Below are 10,584 nucleotides of genomic sequence, written 5' to 3'. Positions count from 1 at the left end.
TCCCTGCTCTGAGAAAATGCAGCACTGACGAGAGACCACAGAATAACAGATAGAAGTGATATGGGAAAAATCAATTTAGTGCAGTTTTCACAAACCTTTAAAATGGAGCAATTTAAGTGATGATGGGGTTTCATGACCAGCTGCAGCAGAGCCTTGGAAGGGAATGCTGGTGTTTTCCAGCACTTCTCCGAGTGGGTGGGAAGGAAAAAAGCATGATTTTTTTCCTCCTTTTCTACTTAGAAAAAAATGGAGGCAATGAAAAGCAAGTCTCCCATATTGTCCCATTAAGGAGAACAAATGAAATGCCACTGCCTTGTTGCCAGAAATGTAAACCCTCAGACAGGCACTGGGCAGGCCTTCCTGTGATGCTGCACAAGCTAAGTACCCACCAACATACCTGGCACTGCCGTTACCATGGCAACTCCTCACCTTTTGCATTCCTTAACTTGGGGCTGAGACTGGTACAGGGCAGTTGAGTTTTCATAATTCTCCTTGGCTTCTGGACAAGGAAAGGGGAGGGCAGGGGAAAGATTCTAAACCTTCTGACCTGCTGCCTTGACTCTTTGCTCTTCAGCTTGTGTACCTAGGCCTCACCAGGCAAGCGGGGGGCCTACGGCAGAGGGAGGGAGTGGAAATGACTCTTGGAACCAACAGACCTAGGATCAAATCGCAGCTCCTCCAGGGATCCATTTTCCCCCCAATTCAAACAACCTGTCCTCCGAGCTAGGCCCTACCAGATACAGAGCTAACAGAATAGCCAGAGGGGTCCACAGAAACTGGCAGTCCAGGGGCAAAGCTGAGTGAACAGATGATCAAAGCCAGATGATCAGCACTTAGGCAGGGGCTGGTTCTATCACCTCCTGGGGAGGGGGAGCCCTGTGAAACCCAAACTGCATTTCGAGGGACTCTTGGAAGACTCCTAGAGTTAGGAGTACTCTTGAGCCCCCCAGAGTTCAGCATGAGGTCATCAATAATAGCGTTGAGATTTATACTCAGGCTCAGAAAAGTGAATAGACTTGCCTGAGGTCACAGTTTCCCCATCTGTAAGCCAAAGCAATAATAACTCTCTATTTTTCTTGAAAAGATCACATAATTAACACACAGGATGAAGCAAAGACCAAATAGACCTGGTTCCTAACCCAGACTCTCCAGTGCCCAGCTGAGTGACCTGGGTTAATTCTGAACTTTAACCCCTCTCAGTCTCAGTTCCCTAACTCGTAAAAGAGTAATTGTAATCTTGCTAACTTGTAAGAGTGTTGCTAGAATTCAGTAGGATAATGCATGTAAATCATATAGGGCCATCACACAATAAAATGGCAGCTGCTGTTGGGCACAATGGAGCACACCTGTAAATCCATCGACTCAGGAGGCTGAGGCAGGAGAATTACAAGTTCGAGATCAGCTTCAGCAACATCTAGTGATACCCTAAACAACTTAGTAAGACTCTGTCTCAAAATAAAAAGGGCTGGGGATATTTAGTGGCAAAGTATCCCCGGGTTAAAAAAAAAAAAAAAAGGGAAAAAGAAAATGGCGGCAACTTTTGATCATAGATCAAGTGCCTGTGTGTCAGATATCATTACTGTTATTATTGTTACAAGTGTAAGGAGCCTGGCAACTGGCTGACACTCCAAAAACCCTCAATGCTTTTGGAGTCTTTCCTCAGGCTACCCCATCTTTGCCTTTTCTCTAGCTTTTAGATGTGTCCACAAGTTACCTTTGAGACCAAGGAGGATACAGCTGGAGTCTATGTCACCTCCTCAGCATAGCCCCTTCACCCCAACTTAGCCTCTTGCCTAGGCCAAATGAAGGGGAGAGGGTTTGGGCCTGGCCCCACTGGGCTCCTCTGGAGACTGAGGTGGGGGAAAAGGCATGGAGTGCGTCAATTCTGATGCAATTGCAGGCTCATTATTTGGCCCATTTCCTCCTCTTTGGGTGTTTACTGGCGCCTGAATTTCACAGGAACCTTTGGAAGTGTGTACTGACAAAGAGCATGCAAAATTGTTCCTGCTTCAGGGACAGTTTAGGAAGAAAATGATACTGTGCCTGCCTGGACTTCACAAGCCCTGGGCTCAGGGACACAGGAAAGAGATACCAGGTGTCAAGTCCACAGGGAGAGGCAGGAAGGCAGGCAAGAGGAGGGAGACATGGCTGATGCCAGGCCCAGCTTCCAGATCCAGCTCTGGGGAGGCTGATGAATAGACCCTTTATCTAAGCAGAAGGGTGGGGGCTGCAGAAAGGGGTCTCAGGTAACAGGAGTCTCAGAACAAGCTCAAAAGATCTCATCCTTTTCTTCACAGAAGAAATTCTAGCTGGAGAGAAGCTTCTTAGAAGGTCCTTATTTCTCAGCCATTTTCCCAGGACCCTCATTTGGGAGGTCCCTCCTCAATCCCACAGACCTTGCTGGGTGACCTGGAGACATCATCAGAAGTGCAGAGTCCATTATGGTTAAAGGCACTGACTTTTGGCCTCCAATTCCCAGCAATTCCAGTGACTGGCTAGATGCCCCAGGCAAGTCATTTCACCTGACTCTCAGCTTCCTCCTAGCAGAGAATAATCAGAGTCACCTCACAGATAAGCCTGGAGGACCATAGAACATTGCTCAGCAAAGGTAAGAGCTCTCAATAATGGTTAGATATTATTTTATTGAGAATAAAGACAGGGGCCAGATGTGGTGGCGTATGCCTGTAATCCCAGCGGTTTGGGAGGATGAGGCAAGAGCATCGTGAGTTCAAAGGCAGCTTCAGCAAAAGTGAGGTGCTAAGCAATTCAGCAAGATCCTCTCTCTAAATAAAATACAAAATAGGGCTGGGGATGTGGCTCAGTGGTTGAGTGCCCCTGAGTTCAATCCCCGGTACCCCTACCCCCCCAAAAGAAAAAAAGTCCTGGAGAGCCTTTGCTCTGAAGCTGGGGTCTCACTTTCCTGCTTTTCTCAATATCTTAATGACTGTTCCGGGATTATCAGAAAAGAATCGGGCTTCCCCTCCCCCAGAGCTGTGAAACCAAGTGGCAAAGCTTGCTCAAGCTCCTGAGTCATTCAGCAAAACCGGCCCAAGATAATCAGTGGATCAAGGAAACTAGATGCAGAGTGGGAAAACCCCAGCCACAAAGCTGGGGCCTCCTCGGAGAGCAGTTCCCTCTGCAGGCCTTTCTGCTTTCACTTGGGCTCCACAAATAAGACAGCACCTGGCAGCTGAAGCCTTCTCAGGCCCTCCCATCCCCAGATGAAGGCATTAGTTACACCTGGGTCTCTAGCCAGCAGCCAGGCCTTCCCCTGGCATCTTGTTGGACACAAACTCTGCTTTTGGACTAATTCTCTCCTTCTCTCCACACCCCAGTGCTCGAAGAGTTGCCATCCAGTCTCCCATCCTCCCTACTCACTCATTTTTCAGCCCAGGGTTTCTGGTTTCTGCACAACCACTTTATGACATGCTTATCCCATTCACTGATAAATTCTTAATTGCCAAATCCAAAAAGTTGTATCCAAGCCTTCTTCCTTCCTCTAAATATGTGCTGCTGATGATCACTCTTCTTTTTAAATGGACAGACCTCCGTGGGCTTCTGTGAGGCCACCACCCCTGGTTCTCCTCCTGCAACCAGCATTTCTGGCAGCTCTCTGTGCCTTTAGCAGTACTCCTTGTGGTTCTACTGGTTAGCCCCCTTCCCTTCCACCCCTCAGGCCTGCTCCCACAGTTAGCCTGTGCCTGTGTTTTCGACTTCTCTCTCTTAACCAGTGACTTAGTGCATATATCAAGCCCACATCTTTCCCCAAAGGATGCCTGCTACCGCCTGTTACCAAGCAGCTCTACCAGCATGACCCCAGGCACAGCACAGCAAGCTCCACAAAACACAAAGGAACTCTTTATCTTCCCCCAACCCTTCTTCTCTTGGTATTCTGGATTTTTTAAAAATTATTATTTATTTATTTTTGTGGTGCTGGGGATTGAACCCAGGACCTTGTGGATTTGAGGCAAGCACTCTACCAACTGAGCTATATCCCTAGCCAGTATTCTCAATTTTGATGAAGGACACCACTTTTTACTGTTACCTAAGTCAGAGGGTCTTGCCCCCTCTCAGCCCATTACGTACTTTTTTTTTTTTTTTTGACTCTAGGGATTGAACTCAGGGTGCTTAACCACTGAGCTAAAATCTCAACGCTTTTTATTTTTTTATTTTGAGACAGGGTCTCACTAAGTTGCTTAGGGCCTTGCTAAATTACTGAGGCTGATTTTGAACTTGAGATCCTCCTGCCTCAGCCTCCCAAGTCACTAGAGTTGGCATCATGTTCTTAACAACTTATAAATTAATCTCCCTTCTCTCTAACCCACTATGTCTACTTTAGTAGAGGCCTTTATTACATGTCTGGTGTAATAAGTGGGCACCAGCCTTCATTTCCTTCCCCTTGTACTAGGCTCTTCTTGGAGTGTCTGCCCATCTACAGTTCTTTTCCTGAGAACCTGCTATTTCCCACAAACCTTGCTGAAGAGGTGCCCTGGGTCCCATGTGGACCTCACTGATGCAGTCTGCCCTGCTATGGCCATAGTACTTGGAATCAGAGATCCACATTTGACCCAATCTGGGATGAATTTTGTCTCTAGGGACTCTGAAACCAGGCCAAAGTGACTCAAGTTCAAATGCCCCCAAGGATCACAACAGTAATGAAAAGGAGTGAAACACCCAATGAAGGACAATAGGGAAGGCAGCAACCAAGGCAATGAGAGTGTGTGCCTGGGCTCCAGGCAGCAGCTGCTACTCTGCTCTAGCAGATGGTTGCCATGGGAATATAAGACCAGAGTTGTCAGATATTCTGATTTTCCAGATTTTTATTTGAAGTTTCCCAATTTTTTAATTTGGGGCACTAATTCATTTTTCTAAATGCCACAGGCTAAGCATATTTTTTGCATCATATTTGGCCTACAGGGCTGTCACTTTGCAATTGGTGCCAAGGAGTCAGGTTTAGGCACTGGACCCAAAGCTGAACACAGTCACTTCCTGCCATGTATATGGAAAACCAGAGAAAACTCTCTCTCTCTCTCTCTTTTTTTTTTTTTTTTTGGTGCTGGGGATTGAACCCAGGGCCTTCTGCATGTGAGTCAAGCACTCTACCAACTGAGCTATATCCCCATCCCTCTCTTTTTTTAATATCTTTTATTTATTTTTTTAAAGAGGGGGGAGAGAGAGAGAGAGAGAGAGAGAGAGAGAGAGAGAGAGAGAGAGAGAGAGAGAGAAAGAAAGAGAATTTTAATATTTATTTTTTAGTTTTCGGCAGACACAACATCTTTGTTTGTATGTGGTGCTGAGGATCGAACCCGGGCCGCATGCATGCCAGGCGAGCGCGCTACCGCTGAGCCACATCCCCAGCCCTATTTTTATTTTTATGTGTGTTAAGGATTGAACCCAGTGCCTCATGCATGCCAGGCAAGTGCTCAACCACTGAGCTACAACCCCAGCCCCTCTCTCTTTTTAAATTTATTTTTTATTTTTAATTTTTTGGTACTGGGAATTTAACCCAGGATACTTATCCCCTGAGCTACACTACTGGCACCACCACCCCCACTTTTTTTTTTGAGGCTGGCTTCAAATTTGTAATCCTCCTGCTCAGCCTCCTGGAAGTCACTGGGATTACAGGCATGAGCCACAGCACCCCACTCTGATTCACTCTTTTTAAATTATTTTTTAATTTGTTCTAATTAGTTATACATGACCATTGAATGCATTTGACACATCATATCTAAATGGAGTATACTCATTCTTCTAGTTGTACATGATGTAGAGTTACACTGGTTGTGTAATCACTTATGCACACAGGGTAATAATGTCCGATTCATTCTACTATCCTCTGATTCACTCTTATATCCCCTGAACACAGAGAGGAGTACATATAGAACCTTCAATAAATGTATATCAAATAAAAGAATGGCTGGAATCAGTGGCGAACATCTGTAATTCTGGTGATTTGGGAGGCTGATATAGTCAGATGGCAAGTTTGAGTCTATCTTCACTAACTTAGTGGGACCTGTCTCAAAATTTAAAAAACAAAAAGCACTGGGGATGTAGCTCAGTGGTGAAGTGCCCTTGGGTTCAACCCTCAGTCCTGCAAATAATAATAAACATGTAGTAAAAGAATAAGAGAATTTTATTTACTTTCCTCCAGCGTTTTTCAACATATCCCAGGAGGTGATTGATGAACATTTTAATCCTCTGTTTCTAAAAATAGGTTCCAGAATCTCTGTAATTTTTTTTTTCTTTTTTGAGATTCTGGAGATCAAACCCAAGGCCTCATGCATGCTAGGCATGTACTTCACCACTGAGCTACACCCCAGCCTTGGAATCTCTGTTAATAACACTCCATTTTTCTTTGGGGGAACAGTAACACCTCAGCTCTGGAATGATCATGTAACCCAGGGCTAGCCAATCAGACAACTGTCCCCTGGTCACAGGGATTGGTTCAGAATAAGCTCTGGCTCAATCAAAGACAATCAGAACTGAAACTATCGGAAAGGGGAAATTTGCTTCCCCCTGAGAAAACTAAGTCATGCGACGGAGCTGCTCGAAGCCACATTATCACCACAAGGGAAAAAGCCTCCCTGGGAATGAAGTACACACAGAAGAAGGTCAAACTGAGAGATGAAAAGAGATAGATGGTTCCTGGCAGTGTTTTTGAGCAAGTGGATCCAGCTGTGCCTGAAATCAAGCCCTTGACTTTTCTGTTAGAGATAAAAAGTTCCCTTTTTTGTTTAAGTAAACTTGAGTTGGGTTTCCAACCCTTTTCCTCTAATAGAATGCTGTTTAATATTGGGGTTTTATACAGACAGGGAGACAAAGTAGACACCTTTATAGGAATCTGCCAGCCAGCGATGATCCCTGTCCTTTAAGAACTTCCCCCGGCTGATAGCCATGTGTGTACTACCTAGTGCTGCCCATGAAGGCAACCACTGTTTGGATCAGAAGTGGACACATATCAAAAGGTTATCAGATCAGATTCTCTCTCCTGGGGATTTGGGTTTAGAATAAGAGATCCCAGCTCAGTCTAGGCTGCAGACCTAAAGTGAGCGGATGTAAAATTGGAAGCTGGAAGAAGGCCACATTCATGGCAAGGCAAAGAACCTGATCTGCTAAAGGAGAAGAGTGAGCTAGATGCACTTACGGAAGCAGAGGCTGGAGGCCATGATTTCCCAGAGAAAGAGAAACAGAGAGAACACTGCTTCCTCATTCCTCCTGAGACTAATTATTTTTTCTCTTGGGCTCCATGAGACTTCTCTGTGTTCGTGTAATTCCCTCCCCCACCATTACTCCTCCTTTAAAAAAAAAAAAAACAAAACTTAAAATAGCTCTAGTGTTGTTTTGGGTTTTGTGTTTACTTGCAACTGAAAGGTTTTTTGTTCTGTTTTGTTTTTTTGTGGTGCTGGGGATCAAACCCAGGGCCTCTTGCATGCTAGATGAGTGCTCTACCACTGACCTACACCCCCAACAATTTTAGTTATTTTTATTTTATTTTGAGACAAGGTTTGGCTGAGTCCCTGAGGCTGGCCTTGAACTTGGGATCCTCCTGTCTCATCCTCCTGAGTGGCTAGATTCAAAGGTTATCAGGCGACTATCCTAGGAGTAAGTCTACAGCTAAGCTGTCCTGTTCCCTAAGCTGACATTGATGCTGAATCCCTGAATCAAGACACCCAAACATCAAATTCCTCTCTGTGAAACCTTGGCCAAAACACCTGGATTCACAGGACTGGCTTCCTCCTCTGCAAAATGAGAATAATCATCCCTATCTTAACGGGTTGTTAGGAAGACCACATGAAAAAAGGTGGAAATAAGAGCCTGGCACTTTGCTGGGCACAGGGAAGCCATGTTACCTTGTGTGAATGCAGAAGCAGGATCCAAGCCTAGAGCCAGACTACTGGTAGGTCCCAGCCAGGACCTGAACAAGAAGCATAAAGAACAGCCCTTCTCCCCCTCAGCACCTTTTCATCTCACTTGTACCAAATTTTTCAAAAGCACAGGGAGCAAGGGAGTATCTTTGTTTTTTCAAAATGCCCATTCTGGAAATCTAATCTAATGATATAATCAGACAAGAGAAACTACATAGGCCGAAGGATGCTCACTGCAATAGTGTTTTGTTTTGTTTTGGTTGGGTTTTTTTGTGTCCTGGGGATTGAACTCAGGGGCACTTGACCACTGAGCCTCATGCCCAGCCCTATTTTTTATATTTTATTTAGAGACAAGGTATCACTGAGTTGCTTAGCACCTCTCCTTTGCTGAGGCTGGCTTTGAACTCATGATCCTCCTGTCTCAGCCTCCCAAGCCACTGGGATTTCAGGTATGCGCCACCGCACCCAACATGATAGTGAGATAGTGTTTATAGTATAGAAAAAAACTGTCAATGACTTAAATGTCCAGCATTACATGTGGTACATACATACGATGAGATGTTATAAAGATGTGGAGGAGAAAAAGACATCGTATTTTTAAATAAACACAAAGGGGAAGGAGAATGCAAAATGTATGGGGTATAAAAAAAAATGTATGGGGTATAATGCAAAATTTGTCTGAACTTTTAAGGTAAAAAGCACACTATTTCAGAGAAGTTTCTCCTGTTCTGTTACATTCCAGTTCCACACACAGTCTCACTACTACCTGCCTGGCTAAGCATTCATCTTCTCTGCCTTTGGGGTTACTGGGGTAGAAAAATTTATGAAGCATTTATGTAAGTACAAGTCCTGAGGCCTCTAACATTAAAGATATTGACAAGGATAGATAACCACACATTTTCTGAGTTAAAAAAAATCAGGTTACAAAAACATTGCCAAAAAGTGAACAGTGGTCATACTTTGTACTTTTATGTATTATTAGAAGTTTTTGTAATGTCATGTACTATATTTATGGAAAATATATATATATATAATGAAGCTATTTTCATGAGAGGTGGTCCATCTTGATTTTATACTTTTTATCGTGTTCTCTAATATGTTCAACTAGATTTCCTCTAATGCATCCTTCTTCTTCAGGAATATAATTTACCTGGCTGTCCTGTCCTCTTGGAAGCTGCTCCACACAAGAGCTTCTTTGTACAGAGAAGGCCCTTCAACAGCCTGGAACGCTAGGCAGCTCATTACTACCCTCTCGTGGTCAGAACAGGTCAGCACCGGATCTAGCTAAACAGCTTGCTCAGGACATCCTGAAAGCCAAGGTCAACCCCAACAGGCTGACTTCTGGCCTACCCACCGCAGTCAGTGTGCTGCACACCAGCATCAGTGGTTCAGCATCCCACTCCCAAACAGGCCATGACCCAGGCTTAGCCAGGCTGAGCCTAATGATTGCAAATCTGGCCAATGCTGTCTACTCCAAGCCAGAGGCTCCCAGAAGATGCCCTTTTCCAACTGCCAAAGCAGAATGATGGAGAGCTCTCCGGTCCGCCAGAGAGCACTGATGGTCAGGACTGGGCCTGGAGATGGCATAGAGCAGGGCTGCAGGAAGACAACTGCAATCCTTCTAATCACAAAACCCTTGCTCTCCTACACCTCTTTTTTTCCTTTCAAAATATTGCCCAAGGCAACTTGACATGTACAAATAAACATACAAGGATGTCTGCTGCAGAATTGTTGGTAACACAAAAGGTGAAATAACCTTAATAGCCCTCAATAGGAGAGTGTTTCATTAAAATGGAAGAGTATATAACTGTTAATGAAAATTAGGTGCTACGTGGTACAACCTCCAAAACTCATTGTTAAGATAAAACAAAAGCAAGACATATAACAGCTCCTATGTGTAAGGATGTTATACATATGAATTTATATAAATATAGATATATGTATTTCAGTATGCATAGAATTTATTGGAAGAAAATATCAGAAACTAATAACAATGTCCCTGCCAGGCATGGTGGCACATGGTCTGTGATCCCACGGACTCAGAAAGCTGAAGCAGAAGGATTGCAAGTTCAAGGCTAGCCTCAACAACTTAATGAGATCCTCAGCAACTTAGCAAGAACCTTTCTCAAAGTAAAAAATAAAAAGGACTAGGGATGTAGTTCAGTGGTAAACTCCCAGTACAAACACACATACACAGAACTACATCTTACTGTGTAGCATCTTGTCATGTTAAATTTATTTATTTACTTATTTGTTTGCAGGGCTGGGGATTGAACCCAGGGCTTTTTTTTTTTTTTTTTTTTTTTTTTAGAGAGAGAGTGAAAGAGAGGTAGAGAGAGAGAGAATTTCAACATTTATTTTTTAGTATTTGGCGGACACAACATCTTTGTTTGTATGTGGTGCTGAGAATCGAACCCGGGCCGCACGCATGCCAGGTGAGCGCGCTACCGCTTGAGCCACATCCCCAGCCCTGAACCCAGGGCTTTGTGCATAGTAGGCAAGCACTCAAACACTGAGCCATACCTCCAGCCTGCTACCTCATTTTAGTGTATCCTTTTTTCAGAGAAGTTTGTACCTGAAGAAACAAGAAAGGATCAGCACCAAAATTAGCTTGAACATAAATCTCAGAAAATTGAAAGGAGAACAAAAGGAAAATTAGTCTAAAGGCTGTGTGTGAGAAGAAATGAAAGAGGATAAGAACTGATGATTATAGTATCCA

The 10,584-nt window shown here is 44.2% G+C and overlaps 1 long non-coding RNA gene across 2 annotated transcripts; it reads left to right on the top strand.

Annotated features, from left to right (window-relative positions):
* The first annotated feature begins 1,962 nt into the window (after positions 1–1,962).
* Positions 1,963–9,593, top strand: LOC124110071 (uncharacterized). Of its 2 annotated transcripts, XR_006857167.2 has the most exons (3): positions 1,963–2,095; positions 2,298–2,608; positions 9,003–9,593. It is a non-coding gene; the product is annotated as an uncharacterized LOC124110071 (long non-coding RNA). The 2 variants fall into 2 exon arrangements; XR_006857166.2 differs by having other exon boundaries at positions 1,963–2,608.
* The last annotated feature ends 991 nt before the right edge of the window (positions 9,594–10,584 follow it).

The sequence above is a fragment of the Marmota monax genome, unplaced genomic scaffold (genome assembly GCF_021218885.2).
Source record: "Marmota monax isolate L192 unplaced genomic scaffold, Marmota_monax_Labrador192_F-V1.1 WCK01_AAM20220418_F8-fsc00008, whole genome shotgun sequence".
NCBI classification, from domain to species: Eukaryota; Metazoa; Chordata; class Mammalia; order Rodentia; family Sciuridae; genus Marmota; species Marmota monax.
Note: the sequence above shows the minus strand (reverse complement) of the source record. Positions and strands in the feature narration are given on the sequence as shown.